The sequence below is a fragment of the Miniopterus natalensis genome, chromosome 16 (assembly GCF_054644295.1).
Source record: "Miniopterus natalensis isolate mMinNat1 chromosome 16, mMinNat1.hap1, whole genome shotgun sequence".
Taxonomy (NCBI): domain Eukaryota; kingdom Metazoa; phylum Chordata; class Mammalia; order Chiroptera; family Miniopteridae; genus Miniopterus; species Miniopterus natalensis.
The window spans coordinates 33,023,521-33,042,151 of NC_142096.1; positions in this window are offsets into that span (position 1 = coordinate 33,023,521).

Genomic DNA, 18,631 nt, shown 5'->3' on the forward strand with positions numbered 1-18,631 from the left:
CTGCGATTGGAAGTCCTACCATGGCTGAGCATTTGAGAATCACAAAGGCAAAGTGTCCGTGTCATAGCTTTGGACTGAAGATATAGAGGCAGGAGGACACTCTGAGAATTTCACAAGGGACAGGCTGGGGAGGATCACCCTGGCCTGATGGTTTGGGCCGTGTACACCATGTGGGTACCACGCCCTGAGTTCCATGGCATGGACACTGAGCTGCTGCCTCCCCTGAGCAGCTTCATGCAATGGATTGCATGCTGGCTATTTGATTTTTTTACAAGTGCTTCTCTGTGAGCTCCTTGTTGGTAGGGCTGTGTCCTAGTGGTCTGGTCATCACAGTCCCTAGCATGGTGCTTGGTACATGACAGACAAGAAATAATTCAATAAGTGTTGCTGAACTACCCTGGGATGCTATTATTCCCATGTCTTTACCTATTGATATCTTGTCACTTCTAAGGACACAGCAAGGTGGGGAAAGGGGAGGGCTGGCAGCCCCCAGTTCTACCCCACAGAGCTGAAGTCTCCAGCAGCGGTGCCTTACCACTTGGTGAGGCAAATGGGGAAGGTGGTCAAAAGGTAGAATGTTAGAAAGTAGTTTTAATATGTTTCTTCCCCCTGATGGTAGATGCTAGCCATGCTGAAGAAACTGTGCCAAGCACTTTGCAAAGATCATTTTGTTTAATGCTCCTCACAAATGCCTGTGAGCTGGGTATTGTTATCCCCATTTTACAGATGAGAAAACTGAGGCTCAGAAAGGTTAAATAGTCTGTTTAAGAACCCCCAGCTAGTATGTGGTAGAACCCAAGCTGGAACCCAGGTCTATTGCCAATTCCAACTGGAGCCAGATGACTGGGTTCAAATCATATTTCCCCACTTAAATAGCTATGTGACCTTGGGCAAGTTAACCTCTCTGTGCCACATTGCCCTTATTTGTGAAATGAGAATAGTGATAGTACCTACCTTAAAGGGTGTTGTGAAGATTTATTGAGATAATATGTACAAAGAACCTATAATGGAGCCAACATCAATGGGAGTCATTATTATTTTTATGCAAATTTGACCCCTCCATCTTTGACTTCCTCAAGGCCCTGTCTATCTTCCCCACCAAATTTGAACTTTTGAGGTCACTCAGCTAATTTCCAGATATAAGAAAATGTGTCAATTGGAGCAAATTGTACAATGAAATGATAGTTTTTGTATTATTAGTTACTGTTTATCACACCTGGAGCTATGGAAATGGGTCTTATTCAGTTCGGAAGAATAAGCTTTTCAAAGGTAGACCTGGTACAATTTTAGGCTGTTCAGAGAAATTATAGAAAGGACTGAAAAACTTGGATAAATATGAAGTGCTTTGTTGTTTCTAAGCCAAATGACATTCGTTGGACTGACCACTTCTCACTGAAATTAATGATGTTTTGTTTTTTCAGAGTTTCTCTTTCTGAAAGGTGTGTGTGTGTGTGTGTGTGTGTGTGTGTGTGTGTAAAATACTTATCAACAGTAGTTATAAGTTAAAAATAACTAACTGTTGGGTGCAGAGGCTGGAATCAACCAAATTTGTTGGCTCACCCTGTCCCAGTTAGAGCGACTTTTATGAAGGAAGAGCTGGAGGAACTCAGTGTATTAAAGCCAACCTGTCAGTATTGTCACAAGGAATGCATGTTTAATGCCACAACAATTTCCATATGACCTTACACCCAGTCTGCCTAGGGTGGAGCAGCCTTGAAACGTGTGAAATACGTCTGTTAGGTGTGTTTGAGCAGGAACTGCCGGCTGTGTGTTATTTTTGGGTCTCTGGCTGCCATAAGTCTGTCAGACACATGTCACCAAAAATATTCTCATTACTTTAATGAGAATCATTTGGTATTCCTCAAATGTGGCCCTGGTTCTGTTTTTCAGAGAGGGTGAAGGACATTTTGCTATAATCCTTCATTCATAGCCCAATTGTTCAATTTTAATGAAAGTTCTTTTTTCATTTGGAGACAAAGCTGCTAACTTTTTTATAATATAGAAGAATGATTGAAACCACAACATTTACACCAGTAACCCAGACGTCCAGTGTCTTATAAAAAAACACAAATTTTAAAATGAGGATGTTAAATTTGTTATGATAAGTTTGTATGTTAAATTTATTATGGGTATAAAGCTTTAAATACTGTGCTGTATTAGTGCCTGATATTGTTTAAAACAAGCCGATCTACAGTCCTTCAAATGGTATCTTGAATGGTTGAGTAGCAAATTTTAGTGCTGAGATTTCTCACATGCAACAAGAGCTCAGACTAAAATTCATCCACACACTGTATCTGGTGGTTTACTTACTTGGTATCACTAATGTTCACTAACGTTGCAAAGTAGGTATTTTAATCCTCATTTTACAGATGAAGAGACTGAGGCTCAGATATGTTTAACCACTTAAAGGTCTACTTACAAGTCAAGCCAAACTTTTAGAGGTTACCTTGTTCAATCTCCTCCTTTTACCCACAAGGAGGCGAAGGCCGAAAGAAGAGACTCATTCGAATACAGAGCTAGTGAGTAGCAGTCACGGGAATTGGGCCCCATGAGATCAAACCCGAAGGGTTAGAATATTCCATGAATCTTGCTGTCTGACCAATGTCCCTGAGAAATGTAAGTTTCAAAGTAAAATTCAAATCCTATGATCTACGCATTCCAGTGATCATATTTTATCAGGACCTCTCATCAATGAGTTTGGTCCAGAGTACAAGAAAAGCAATACAGGTATTTGAGTCCCTAAAGAGGCTACTATTCAGTGTCAGCCAGGATCCTAGAGAAATAGCAGAATCGAACAATCAGGTGCTTTGTAAGTCCTTACCTGACCATCAGATCGAATGTAGATCTGCAGCTTGTTATGACTTGACAAACTGTGACCACTGCATGTTCGGACTTGTCAACTCTAGTGATTGGAGAAGTGGTTTGTGAGTCATGTTAAATGTGTTTCCTATATGTGTCAGCTACTGATTTGTCAAATTCTGGAGAAGTCACTTAAAGTGTTCAGTTTTCACATTTATAAACACACTTGTTATAGAGATGACTGTAACTGTGACATCATTGGTTGAAGGGTGATCATTAACAATAACTACAAATTTTCGTTGGGAAATAGAAAAGTACAGTCTTCTCATGTCCTTTTTCTTGGGTGGTTTGCATGTCTCTGCCTGTCTTAAACCCATCATTTCCCCCCAGAAAGCAAAAGCATGTTCTGCTCACTGCTGATGCCTGATGCCTGGCACATAGGAGGTGTCAGTGTATGTGGAATTGAATGTCTAAGTTGCAGCCTAGAAATTGTGGACTGTGGGCTGAAAAACATTTTACTGTTTGTCTCAGCTGATTCAATAAAAACAAAAATAAAAAAGAACCCATGGTTTCTTTTAAACAACAGTACATTCATTTCAGGAAGAAGAAAGTAATTTAACAAGAAGTACAGAATGTTCATCTTCTTTCCCATTCTGACTGCTGCCTGAGAGATTCAGTTCCTTAAGGGACATATTCTCAATCAGGCTTTACTGTTGGTAGTAATTTAAGAAATAATTTAGTCTTTTAAACATCTGCTTTGCTAAAAATGGTATTCCTTAAAAGCCTATGCTAAAGGTCTTCAAATTGTGTATAAATTGAAGAGATGGCACATAAATTAGATTTTTTTCTCCTCTGTCAACAAAACAAAAGGAGTGGTTATCTTTAGGTGTGGGTTTTTTGAAAGAAATCCTTTTACAGGCTGTGAAACTTCTTTCTTTTTTCTTCAAAGATTTTTTTTTTTTTTTGTAGAGAGATAGAGGAAGGGAGAGGGAGAGAGGGAGAGAAACATCGATCGGCTGCCTCCTGCATGCCCCCCACCAGGGATCGGGCCCACAACCTGGGCATGTGCCCTGACTGGGAATCGAACTGGCAACCTTTTAGTGCACAGGACAATGCCCAACCAATTGAGCCACACAGGCCAGGGCCAGGCTGTAAAATTTATTATAGAATATCATTTATTCATTGTCTCAACAGGGATACAGCACACCTTTGCTACGTTACTACTACTCTTCTAAAGCATCTCAAGGAGCACAAACACGAACATTTACTCAGAGCGTATAGGCCATAGGGAGAGAAAGGGACATAAATATGGATTTCCACAACTCTGACGTGTGCAGTGATAGAGATTTGCATGGGGATTATTGGGACACTCACTAGGAAAAGGCACCTAACCCGACCTGGCTGGAATCATGGGGGGGGGGCTTCCAGGAGTTGGCCTAAGGCTGGGTCTTAAAGAGTGAGAGGGAACTGAGGAAACTGATGAAGGTAAAGATGGGAGTCAGGTGACATGCAGGTAGAGGGGGCAGCAGAGCAATGACAAGGGGAGGGGACAAGCACGGGTGCGGTGAAGGACAGAGTGGGAGGCGGGAAGTGTGGAGAGGGACAGGGGCAGGTCGCAGAGGGCTCTTGAGCTTCGTTAGGAAGCTTGGGCATTTCTGAAGCGATGGGTACCACGGGAGGGCTGTGGGCAGGGAAATGACAAGGGCAGATTGTGCTGCAGGTAGGTGTCTCGGGGAGGGTGGGGGGGTGGAAGAAACACATGGCAGGAAACAGGAGACGGGGGGACCAGTTAGGAGGGTGCCGCTATTTTCAGGCAGCAGCTGATGAGCGCCAGAGCCAGGAGAGCGGGCGCGGGGCTGGGAGGAGGGGACCGACTTGAGACACGAGTAGGAGGCAAACACTGCGGGGCCTGGTGCCTGACCAATGCAAGGGATGAGGACAGGGAAGTGCCAAGGAGGGCTTTCAAGGTCCTGGCTGAGGCGGAAGAAGGAATGAATGGGTGGATGGAAGCTGAGGGCTGGAGCCTCACTGTTCTGAGTGAGAGCTCACTGTCTCTGGTTTTTGGGCCAAGAACAGAACAAAGTCTGTGCTTCCTCTGCCCTGGGGGAGATGGCCTGTGTTGCTGGAAGGACGTCTTTCCGATTGCCTGGGCCTGCCCAGAGAGGAGGCAGGAGCTCCATTTGGAACAATATTCAGGAGGATCTTCTCTTTTTGGGTTCACCTACCTGACCCATCTTGAAGGAGATGGTTCTTCTCTGCACATGGTCCTGTACCATGAAATGAAATGTTCCATTATCACATGCCTTAAAAAATGTTATAAATTTCTCACTACAAATCAATTATGTAAAAGTTTCTTTTAAACAAATAAGCAAAGGATGAAATTGCCTAAAACTAACAAATGAATGGGTGTGTGCTGAAAATGTATATATATATATACACACACACACACACATATATATATGTGTATATATATATATATGTATATATATATATGTATGTATAAAACCACCCAGTTAGAACCTCCTGCTAGCCCCCTGATTCAGGGGGATGCCTTACCGTGTCTTGGTGGGAGGTTGCACTTACTTCCAAATACAGGACCTGAAGGGACCAGATCTTCTCACTCCCTGCTGTGGTCGAGCCAGGAGCAGGCATGTGACTTAGGCTAGGGGGATCACACACTCTCCTGGGGGGAGTACAGAAGGCGGTTGATGGGTCCTTGTTGGGGGGCGTTCCTGGCCAGCATGGTTGGAGGGGTATTGGCCCAGATTGTCTTTGCTGCAGTGTATTTGCCAAGGTCCTTGCTGTCTGGTCTTCTCAGGTTCTCTTCGTTCCCACCTCAGTTTTCCACGCCTGTTTCTTTAGCCTTGTGATGACGCTATGGACCCTGGTAGTCTTCCAATAAAATATTTATGCTCAGGAGAGTCAGGGTCCATTTCTGTTGCTTGTAAACACGAATCCTGATGGTGTGGACCTTCCATGTAGGAAAAGTATTCAGAGACTGGGTCACACACAAACACACAATGTCTCCTCCACCCATCCCTCCTCTAAGCCCCTGAGTCTCATGTGCTTATGTACACACTCGTGCCAAGGGTTGAATTAGACTAGAAAGGATGATTTGTAAGCATTAGGACTTACCAAAGAAATCATCTGCTGAAAAGACTGGACTCAAGCCCGGACAGGGGATTTTAGCTTGCACAGAATTGGCAGATTTAGACATATTGAGACAGAAGAAGGTTGAGCTGTCCATGTGTGAAAGCAGAAGATGAGGAATTGACAAGCTTAGAGCTGTAGGTTTTGCTTATAAAACCATGGGATGAGCATCATCAGGGCAGCAAGGCCAAGCCCAGAGAAAGTTCAGCTGGTGATATTTTATAAATTTCCCTAAGGTGACCCTTCTGTTATAAACTGTTTCTAAAACTGATGCTTCAGTTGTAGAACTGAGTTTGAAGTCAGGAGGAAGGCAAGTAGTACCTATTGGCTACCTATCATGTGCCTGCCTTCTCTCCATAGTGTTTTATTTAATGGTAGGTGTACTATCTCCATATTATTCACAGGGAAACGGCATGGTTAGAATCACACAGCTCACAAGGAGCAGAGCTGGGATTCGAATCCAGGACTTTTGATGCCAAAGCTTGGGCTCTTCCTGTGATACCATTCTGCCTCCTGAAGTTTACAGGAGGGTACCAGGGAGAGTAAGGGCAGAGAGAGTGGACTATTAGATCTTAGGAAGAAAATTCTTCTTCCATGCACATAACTCAGGACCGAGACAGAGCCGACTGGTTATTAACATAGCTGCCATTGCGTAGTCTGAAGGCACCTTGATTGTCTTGGCATCCTACACAATATCACCCCTAAGTAACCAAGGAACTCATTTGATGGCAAAAAAAGTTTAGTGCTGGGTTAGTGCTGACAACATTAGCTGATTTTACTGTGTAACCCGTCACTCAAAAGCTTGACAGAGCCTCCAATGATCATCTAAAGACCGCTGGGAAATAACATCCTCAAAGTTTGGGGCTCCTGTTCTACAGAATTTAGTAAACATAATGTTTCCCCCATATCTGGAATGCATGGTCTTGGAACCAAGGGAGGAGATGGGAGTAGCCCCACCTCACTTCAGACTATTACACCGTACAATTCACTTGGAGCATTTTGGCTTCCCATCCCTGAAATCTTGGGTTGCGGGTTTGAAGACCCACCAGGAAGCACAGACATGGTCCCATTAAAGTTGAAGCTAAAATTGTCCCTGATTATTTGAGGTTCCTCATGCCACTGAACCAACAAGCAGACAGAAGATTGCTGTATTGAGTAGAGCAATTGATCCTAATTATTAGGGGAAATCAGGTTACTGTTACCCAAAGAAGGCAAGAAAAACCATATCCAGGACCCAGAAGACTCACTGGGCCATTTCCTACTACTCTCACATACAATAACAATGGTTAGTGGAAAAGTATGACAACTCCGTAGGTACAGGGTCACTAAGGGCTCCAATCCTCTGGAAACGAAGGGTTAACTCATCCTTTCAGACAACAAAATTCCAGGCATTTGAAGTGCTGACAGTATGGAGAAGGTGGAGAAGGTAGAAGAAGGATTTTTTATTTCCGTTGCATGACCAGTAGCTGAGGTGTGGACTGTAGCGTGTCTTAGCTAATTGATTATAATTTTCTTTTCCAGTTTGCCTCTGCACCTCGTGTGACGGGTGTGCTGCAATGTAGGTTATGAGTGAGAGTGTGACTGTATCGACATCTCCTTGCCATGACGTGGCAGTCAACAGGACTTTGTGCCTCAATAGTGATGGGAATGAGTCTCCTCACTTGAAGGGAGAGCAAGATGGATGTTGAGTGGACTCAAAAGTGGTGGATCATGCAGGTTACTCTCAGCATCCTCCAGGGAGGCCGAGCCCTACAGGCCACCTCCCCTGGGCTCCCTTGTCCTCTGGTTTCCCATTGGGTTTGGTCAATGAGAGTTACCTGTGATGGATTGGAGAGTGAGAGGAGAAAAGTCAGAGTTGTTCTTTCTCTCCCTCTTTGCTTCAGCACCCTCGGCTTAGCCCTGCCACGACTTTGGTTCCTGCCAGGCAGCTGCTCTGCCCTGATTTCGGTTCCCACTGGATTCTGCAAAATCACTTTTCTCCTCTTGCCCCTGAGATGCAGACATAGCAACCGCTTCCAGCTGCCCTCATCTCTTGTAGGCTCCCTCACCTCCGTCCACTCCTCTGGAACTGATCCCTTCCCTTCATTTAAACCTCTTAAGTTAAACCATTTGAGCAGAGTTTTGTAACCTGCTGGGCCCCTGTGTGAAACAAATTGGGAGCTGATTTCATTTTACTGAAGCATAAAATTATCATTTTATTCATTCTATTGAAGCAGTCTTAATTTTCCCAAAGGGTATGTAGTGGTGTGTCTTGAAAAAGCAAAGGGTCCTGTAATTAAATCAATTTCATTTGCAAATGTTTGATTTGCGTGCAGCCCCCCAGGAAGAAGTCATGCCAGGAATATACAAAATAAGAGGAGGGGGCTATATAAAAAGTCTTTTTAACTTAAGAAACAGGCAAATATACTTTTCTGCTAGCATTACTTATGGCAAGTTACATAGTTTCTATGTCATATATGAGAAAGTTGATTTCTACAGCTATGTAGTAGGATTTTGCTGTTACTCTACCTTTTTTTTTTTTCAATATATCTTTATTGATTTCAGAGAGAGGAAGGAAGAGGGAGAGAGGGAGATAGAAACATCGATGCTGAGAGAGTCATTGATTGGCTGCCTCCTGCACGCCCCCCACTGGGGATCGAGCCCCAAAGCGGGCATGTGCCCTGACCGGGAATCCACCCCAATCTCCTGGATCCTAGGTCGAAGCTCAACCGCTGAGCCATGCTGGCCGGGCTACTCTACCTTTTTCAATTGGCTGTCATCAAGTTATAATCCTTTGGGATATGCAGTGAATAAACATTTATTGATTCCTCTCCAAGCTTTTAGTTGGTACTTATGCCACATGAAGTCCTGCAATTGGTGAGACAAAGATGAGTAAGGTGTGACTCTTGCCCATCGGGCACCAGCTGGGCTCAGTGAAAGGTCATGGGCAAGTTCATTCAAGTCTCTGCTTTGGAGTGTTGCCATAAGTAAAAATAATACTAATTTTCATTTATTCAACAAGTATTGTTGAATACTTACTATGTCAATACTGGGCACTAGAGGTATAAGGCTGAAAGAAAAAATGAAACCCCCCTAAAAAACTCTCCCAAACACACAAAGCAAAAACAAAGCAAAACAACCCTCCCTAAAACAAACAGAAAAGAAAAAAAGCTCAGTGCCCCAAAACGCATACTCAGATGGTCTCTGCAGCCATGGCATTTAGTTACAGAGTTGTGAGAATTGGATGAGATGTTTATGTAGCAGTAGGCACATAGTAGATGCTCAATAAGTGCTAGAGACTATGATCATCTATTGGGGAGATAGACCCATTGTAATAGGATGTAATGTATGGTCTATGGGTGCAAAATAATAGAGCATCATAGAGGAGGAAGAAATTTATTCTGTTATGGGGAAATCATGGAGGGCTCCATAGAAGAGCTGACATTTGAAGGACAAACCTGGCTTCTCTGGACAAAGGACAAAAGAGGATGACATTTGGGCAGAGGGCAAAGCCATGCAGGAGTGAAAGTGCCCGTGGCATTTGGGGAAAGGTGTTGACTCAATTTTGCTGGAGCAGAGGTTGCATGGAAGGAGACAGGCAGTGAGGCTGGAAGGCAAGTTAGGGCCTGACTGTGAAGCGCCTCCTCTGCGATACCAGGAGCAGAGCCCTTTGGAGGTGAGGGAAGCATCTTCCACAGTGTTCAACCCTTGAACAACAGAGACTTTTTGAAACCAGTGTATCCATCCTTGTGTGTGGGGCATGCCATCTTCTTGTGCTTAAAACAGTTTTAAAGGCTGAAGCAGCCTCAGGAGCCCCCAAGGCTGGAGAAACCAATGGATCCAGAGTGCTATTCCAGAGTAGGAACAGCACTGAGTGTCTGATATGTGCCAGGCAAGGTGTTGGCGCCATATGATATCCCATAAGGTTGGTGAGAGACAAGTATGGTTCTCTTCATTCTCAGCTGTGAGAACTAAGCTTCCAGAAGTTGAGTTACTTGCCTGAGGTCTCACAGCAGGGATGTCGGTCAGGGGTCCCTGCAGGAAGGGAGAGCAGTTTAGTGAAGGGACAGTCGACAGTGGTGTGGGCAGGGTAAGGGAAACCAACAGAGGATGGTGGGTACCCTGGGGATAGCACTAGGGAGGAGAATTCCCACCCTGGGCTCTACAGGGGCAAGTGGAGGGAGCAGTTACAGGAACCTGGAGACACTGTCCTTATGGGATAACATATGGAGCCCAACACCTTGCCTGGCACATGTCAGACACTCAGTGCTGTTCCTACTCTGAAACATGATTGTGGGAGAGGGCCACCAGATGGGTGCTGTGGCCTTTGGTCAAAGGATACGGCCAAGTCCCAGTGACTTGGGAGAAAGAGCCAAGGGGATTAAAGACCCGGCTCACTCTCTTCCTGCCCTGCAATATCCTGCTGATGCCTCCCATTGATAAACCCAACCAGAAGCTAGAGGGCAAGAGATTCCAATGCTGTAGCCTTGAGGGGCACAGAGCAAGGCAGAGGAGGGCAGCACTGGGTGTGGAAAGACAAATGAGAAGTGCCCAGCACAGCCAGTAAGGAATGAAGAGGGGATTTAACCCCCCACTTTTTCTGACTTCATGTCCCTTGCCTTGTCCACTCTGCCGTGTTAAAACAGCTGGTCCCTAACACTCACATGGCTCAGCCGTGCAATTAGCTGGAGGATAATATGAAAAGTCAGCGACATTAAACAGCATGGGATGGCGGGGTGGACGTGTGTTGTTTTGGTTACTCTGACATCCATTGCCCCCCTTCTTTTTGCAGCAGCACCTCCCCTCCTTGATACTTAACACACATGCATTGGGTGGGGCTGCCCCACCTGCGAGTGACGGGGTGGGCATGTGGCCCAGGTGAAGCTGTCCTCCACAGGACAGGGTTGGAGGCTTGGCAAAACTGACCCTGGTTCTTACAGAGGCCCCGATTCCCTGTGACAAGCACAGAGGGTGCACTGTCAGCACGGCCGACCAGGAGGTTTCAGGCTGGAGGGTGTGCTGGGAGGACTGTTTCCTTTGTCACCCCATCTCCTCTTAGGAAATACATCTGGGTTGTGCTGATGGGATTCTGCCTGTCCGGCGTGAGGTCCTGTTGAAACTCCTGCAGTGTCATTTTATATGATTGCAGAAAGTGCCATTGTCAAGATATTTCATCTAGGTCTCACAACTAGGTGCTGGGGACAATTTTTTACAGGGCCACCAGCACCATTTTGTTATACAGTTCCTACATCATGTATCTTGTTATACAGTTATCAATCAGTCTATCATCTATCTATCTATCTATCTATCTATCTATCTATCTATCTATCTATCTATCATCTATCTATCTATCTATCTATCTATCTATCTATCTATCTATCTATCATCTATCTATCATCTATTTATCTTACACAGAGTGGGGCAAAAGGAGGTTTACAGTTGTTTGTATGGGAAATAATCCAATATTAATATATAATAATACAAGAATAACTCTTGTGTTTCTCATACTTACAACTGTAAACCTACTTTTACCCCACCCTGTATATAGCCTATATATACACACATCTTGTTAAAGGGTTGTAGGCATCACACATGGTCATCAAATTATAGCAATAAAATGATGACTGGCGTGTGGGCTTGTGCAGCCATTTCTCTAGAAGATCTACAAGGGGCTGAGCATAAACCTTACCAATCATCCTCTCAGATACAGTGAGACATCAGGCCAATCTGAAAGACTTGCAGGGCTCCTGCTGGTGATACCAGGAGGCTCTTTTCCACAGGAGTTGCTGAGAGTGTAGACAGAGCCCTACAGCTGTTGGTAACCACCTTGCCTCTGTGAGAGCAGATGGAGAGAATGGAGCTAACACAGAGGACTGCACAGCTAAAGATGTGACCAACTCATCCCAGACTTTCCTGATTTTAAACTTAAACTCCCACATCCTAGGGACACCTTCAGTCCTGGGCAGATTGGAGTGGAGAGTGTGTCCTGATGACATCATTTGAGCCCCTAGATCCAGCCTTGCCTGTGGACTTTTCACTGGCTTCTGTCCTTGCAGCCAAATGGGTTCTGACTAAGCCAGAAATCGCCAACTTTGGGGACAGGAGCATCTGTGTGGCTTTGGCAGAGGCACTGAAGTCGTCCAGTACCACTCTATTCCCCCATCTTTGAGATGTGTGGGTAGAAGGCTTTCATTGTCTCTTCCAGGCCCGTGAAAGCTATGCATCTGTATCAGTCCAGTCTTGCAAACTCCTCCTCTCCCTTTTCCATCTTAAAACAAAACAAACCTGCTCTGCAGGGTGTTCCAAAATGCAAGCGATGTGCCTGAGCTGACGTTATCTTCTCTTAGCACATGCTACCTAGAAGTGTGGACTGTTAAACTATCTGCTTGCAACTTTTATGGGAAATTTCTTTCTTGGGAAGAGGGTCGGAACACTAAGTAGGAAATAACATAGTTGTGAGCTGCTTAACGATGGGCACACCTTCCGAGAAATTCGTCATTAGGCAATATTATCGTATGAGCTTCGTAGAGCACTTGCACAAGCCTGATGGCATAGCCTCCTGCACGCCTGGGCTGTGTGGTACAGCCGATTGCTCCTAGGCTACAAGCCTGTACAGCATGTTACTGTACTGGATGCTGCAGGCAACTGTAATACAAGGGTGGGGACCTCAACATATCTACACATAGAAAAGGACAGTAAAATATGATATAAAAGATAGAAATGGTACACCTGTGTGCGCACTTACCATGGATGGAGCTGGCAGGACTGGAAGCTGCTCTGGGTGAGTCAGTGAGCGAGTGGTGAGTGAATGTGAACGGCCAGGACGTTACTGTGCACTATTGCACTTTACACACTGTACACTTAGGTTGCTCTAAATTTATAAAACAGCGTGAGATTAAATCAAGCACAAGAGAAAATAATGCAATTAGGAGACGTGGTAAACATGAGGATGAGGCTACTGCCAGCGTAACACATACTGTTTTGCATCAATTTTTTACAAGTAGAAAGAGTTGTTTATTATCATTATCATGTGCTGTACACAGTTGTATGTGCTGTACTTTTACACTGCTGGCAGCACAGTAGGTTTGTTTACACCAGCACCACCACAAACACGTGAGTAAGGCGTTGAGCTAGGACGCCAGGATGGCCGGGTGTCACCAGGCAAGAGGAATTTTTCAGCTCCATTGTAATCTTACGGGACCACTGTCCATGTAGGCACTCCCTCGTTGACCTGAAGAACATTATGCAGAAAAAGACTGTATTTATTTTGCTTGTGATACAAAACAGCCGGAGAGTCTTCAGGAATCAGGGAAGCTGCTCACCGGCAGCGATGCTCTCAGCGGGGAGCTCCGCAGGCAGCCTGAGGCAGGCGTGTCCTAGGCCACAGCTCTCCAGTGCAGAAAGAGACCAAGCCTGGGAGTCAGGATTCCCGGGTCCTAGAAGAATAACTTAATTACTTAGTGGCTTAGAGTTGATGCACTTTAACATAGATTATCCCCTGTGAGCTATCTCCTCCACCTGCAGCACTCTTCCTCGGGTACTGGGCTTATTCCACGTTTCCACTTACCCTTCAGGTCTTATCCTTTTTTTAAGTTGATTTTTTTTAGAGATAGATAGAGAGAAACATTGATCATTTGCCTCCTGTATGGGTCCCGACTGGGGATGGAACCTGCAACCTACATATACACCCTGACCGGAAATCAAACCTTTTGGTGTACCAGGGCTAGATCTTATCTTGGATGTCCTTTATGGAGGTGTTTCTGGCTCCCTGGGACAGCTTGGTTCCTGTTGGCTGTCTAGCACACCATCTCATCCCCATTTGTCTCCTTTCCTTTGGAGGAAAATTTCGCCCTCTCTGTGTGTTTCTGGTGGGGCTGTTAATCACAGGGCCAGCCTCCTTCCCCACAGGGGTTGCCAGGTAACTAGGCTGAGCCAATCATAGGCACTACCCTCGGCAAAGTGAGTAATCCATAGAAAGGCATATGGGCCAATCAGGTCTTCTCTGGATTTCATCTGGAGAGGCCTGGAGAGAGGCAAGGTCTTTCTGAGGGGGCTGCTCAGCCAGAAGCCTGTGCATCTAGGGATACCAGAGACTGTCTTTCTCAGCAGCGTGGAGAAAACTCTTAGCGTTAGGAGAGAAAGAAGGCACAGCACAAAGGGAAGCGGTGATGAGGAATGGAATATGAGTAGAGCCCTCTTTAGAAACATACTCCATGTACCATAAATGGACCTTTTTAAAGTGTACAGTTCAGTGGTTCTTACTTTACTCATGGATTTGTGAGACCATCACTATTCTCTAATTCCAAAACGTTTTCATGACTAAAAGGAAACTGTAATCTTTAGCAGTCGCTACCAATTCCCCCTTCCTCCCAGCCCTTGGGAACCACTAATCTACTTGCTGTCTCTATACATTTGCCTATTCTGGACATTTCATACAAATGGAATCATATAACAGGTGGCCTTTTGTGCCTGCTTTCTCTCATGTAGTATAATGTTTTCAAGGTTCATCATATTGAAGCGTGTATCAGTACTTCATTCCTTTTTACAGTCGACTAGTATTCCACTGTATGGATATACCACATTTTCTTTCTCCATCATCAGTTGATAGACATTTGTTATGTGTTTGGCTATTATGAATAATGCTGCTATGCATTTTTCATAGAATCTTACACAGTTATAATAAATTATTTCCATAATAATTTGTTAATGCCTGTCTTTCCCATCAGACTGTAAGTCTATGAGTACCGGAGAGCTTAGTGCCTAACAGGTAGTAGATGTTCAGTGATTACACATTTACTGAGTCAATAAATGAAAGACCTGGGAGTATGGTCCCCATTTTACAGACAGGAAAGCTGAGGGTCAGGGAGATTAAGTAATGTGCCCAAATCATATAATTAGTGTTATCTATCAGACTTCCTAATTATAAACAACAGAAATCAACTCTGGCTGCCAGGACTGAGGCCAGAATCATGTCAGAAGCAGACTAGTGAGGACACTGCTGACATCTCCCCTGACCAGAGGACACTGCCACTGCTGCCGTCACTGTCCCTGGATATCAGATGCCTCTGCTACTGCTGCCAGCCTCACCAGAATGCCTTTCCATTGGCCCTGGTTCTTTGTATCACCAGCTTCTGACTGAAAGCTGATGGGACCCTCTGACTGGCTGTGAGTTGGCTGCAAGGGAACCTGGGAAAGTGAATATCTGGCCTTTTAGATTTCTGTAGTGGAGAGGGGCTCTGTTTTACCCCAGCATTTTTAGCGGAGAGTTCCCTAGACCAGGGAGATTTAGTGTTGGGTAGAAAAAAATAATTTTCACTCGTGTATTAGATGGAAAGCCAGGTCTCCAAATTGAATACATTGTAGTTGTTTGATAGCTTCTGAAAAAGTGCCCAGTTCTCTGAGCCTTTTGAGTCAGTGAAAGCCTTACTGTGTTATTTGTTATCTGCTCCCCACTCTCCAAATGTCAGGTGTCAAAGCTTTGACAGGTCATCATGTACTCAAGAAGCCTATTAATTTTTACTTATCTCCCACCTTTTATTTTAAAAGCAAACACTGTCAAACCACAGTGCCTTTTAAAATGTAAGCAGAGTTGAATGCCTTAAAAAATAATTTTAAAAATCATGCACAAAGAAATATCCAGAAAACCATGAGGGCTTCAGCCTCTGATCTTGCCAAGCTGGTGTGATTGAGGACTCTCCTTGTTGCTATAGACCTTGAGAGGAATGGCCTGATGGCAGTACCCATCTCCACTCTTTGTAGTAAAAGGGACTATATTGAGAAACATGTGACTTTTCCCTTGGCTGATGTCCCCAGGACTTTTCATGAGTAATCTCCCTCAACATAACCTAAAGGGAATCTGGCCCCCAACCATCCATCTGGTACTCATGGAAATAGAGCTGTTGCACCATCTGAGAGGCTTCATCCTGAATTAAGCAGTCATTGATTAGATCTGTGTAAAAATGCACACTCTCTCCTCTGCCCTTGGGCGTATGGATAATTAAGCTGCATAATTATTCAGAACCACTAAGGAGATGCCAACCTCCCTGTATTTTAAGCCAAGAGATCTCAGGTTTGTTAGAGGTAGGGGAAGGACATTCCAGAGAACAAGGCCATCTCCCTTTATCTTGGGTATTCCAGCTGGGGGCTTCTTAGAGAGAATCCAGTTCCATCCCAAACCATTTTACAGAAATTGGGGCCTCAAGAGGTAAAGAGCCTGCTCAAGGTAACATAGCTTAAAGTGACAGGGTCAAGGCAAAACTTTGGTTCTCCAACTCTAAAACAGAGGTGATAAAAATAATAAAATATTTGCTTGTGAATTACAAGCTTGTTCTGACATCAAATGAAAAAATATATGTGGAAGCACTATTGTGCAAATATTCGGTAAATTTAGCAGAGTGCTTAATCTCCCGGTGCCTCAATTTTATCACCTGTGAAATGGGAATAATATTATCAGTCCCCTGTCATCAAGTTGTATGAGGATTAACTAAGTTAAAACATGTAAATTACTTGGGGTAGAACTTGGCACATTTTGTGTGCTCAATGAATGCTAGCTATTATGTTGGTTTATGGAATCTAACTCCCAAAGGAAACGTCAATTAGGTCCTGCTACTTGACTGATAAATTAAAAAGTTAATTAAGTGACTAACTTACTCCCCTCCAAGTTTTCTTCTTGGAAATTTGCCCAAAAGCTAAGGTCTCACTGTCTTATTTTAATGAGCAACAGGAAGAGCAGAGAGGACTGTCTTGGAAACTGAGGAACTTGGTTGTCATCTTTCTGAACATGCAACCTCTGGGTTCTGTCCTGCAGATGAACTTGTTTCAAATTCTGGCTCTGTCAGTTGCTGGCTGGGTGCCCACAGGCTGACCCCTTCCTTTCTTAGGGCATTCATTTCTTCAACTGTAGTTTTAGATGTCTCTGTAGAAGGTGTAAGCATTGGACCTGAATTTATTGACTTCTTAGAACAAGGTGGTATAAGTCAAGCCTGTGGATTCTAGAGCCAGAGTCTTGGGTTCAAGGGCAGTCTTCTGTGACTGGGCAAGTTATTTAACCACTCTAAGCCTCAGTTTTTTAATCTGTAGAATGGGGACAATAACCATACTCCCTTCAAGAGTTGTTGTAAGGATTAAATTAGATAATATATGTAAGCCTCTCAGCACAGTGTCCAGCACCCTGTAAGCTCCTACTGAAGTATTGGCTCTAAATAACAGCCACTAGAAGATGTTTGTTTCTAAATCTAATCCTCCAGTGTTAGCTGCTTTCCTTCATGTTCTTAGTCTTTTTCTTTGAAGCCAAGTACAAAGTTTTGGTTAACTGAGAGTTCTGGTTGATTGAAGACTGGTTAATCAAGATTTGGCTCCTTTCCTGTTTTGTGGTTCATGCATATTTATGATAGAATTTGCAAGGGGCATGCTGGACATCAGATGGCACTTGTCTTGAGCACATTCATTCTGCGACAAGGAAACTGATGTAGGTTCCCATGCAATGGCCACCACTCTGAATCCCTTAAGGCAAGCTGGCCTCTGGGAGACTTGGGTCAGTCAATATTACACCAGAACTAGAAGCAACTTCTTCAGAAAAAGAAAAATATATCTAATATCATGTTTTGTCTGGGTGCATCAGGGAATATATTTTTCTTGGAGGGAAATAAAAAAGAAGCAACCATCCCATTTACAAAACAGTAATAAATAGTAATAGAATCTCCTGTGAACAGCCGCTTCTTAGTAATTTGGACCCAAAAGATGTGGGCTCAAAGTCAAGGGTGGAATAATATTAGATGCATCGCATGAAAACAAAGAATATGGAGAGCTGGTTATGGATTTATGACATGTTTATGAGGCTGAATATTTGCTTTTTAAGAGCCTCCTTCCCATGGCTTTGCAAGGAGAGGTAGCTTGAGAATGTTTCTACCTGGCTTCCTGGAGAGAGATGAGGGAGGGGGTGGGGAGGAGACAGAGGGGCTGTTTCTCTCTGATGGAAGAGCAGAGCAGGTGAACTTGCTCAAGAGTCTCAGCTCCGTTGCGCAGGAAGTCAACCGAAGGGTCTTGGTGTTAGGTCAGGATCTGGGCAAATGGTCCCCCTGGGAGAGAGGTCTTGGACTGGGTTCTGACTCCAGCCAACCCTTGGGTTCTAGGCCATGGGGTCCTTGGCACCATGGGTAATGGAACCACTTGTCTTTTGTGGCTCTCGGTTTTCCTTCCACAGCCCCCGGTCCATGCTGCAACCTCCCTGTTCCTCATACCTGGCTGTCTCATGACCTCTGCCCATGCTGCCCATAAAGTCCCCTAACAGTCCCCCTTCCAGGCCTCTTTCAGGAGGTTCTCTGCCCTTATCACCCTCCCATTTATTGAGTCTATCACTCTGTCTCAGATCAACCAATTATAGTACCTAACTGCCACTAATACCATGCATTGAACTCTGACTATGAGCTCATTGCTGCATACTTTACCAAGATTCTCCAAAATTCTTACAAAATTCTGTAGCTATGGGTATCTATACCTCCATTTTTCAGAAAACTGAAGCTCAGCTTAGTTACTTGACTTATACACAGCTAGTTAGAGGCAGAGCCAAAATTCAATCCCAGACCCTCTCTCTCCAAGATCCAAGCTCTTTCAATAACCCCAGTGGTCTTCCAACTACATGTGACCATGGGACTTTTCTCATAACAGAGTCATATAGAAGATAGAGGTTGAGCTCCCCATGGGG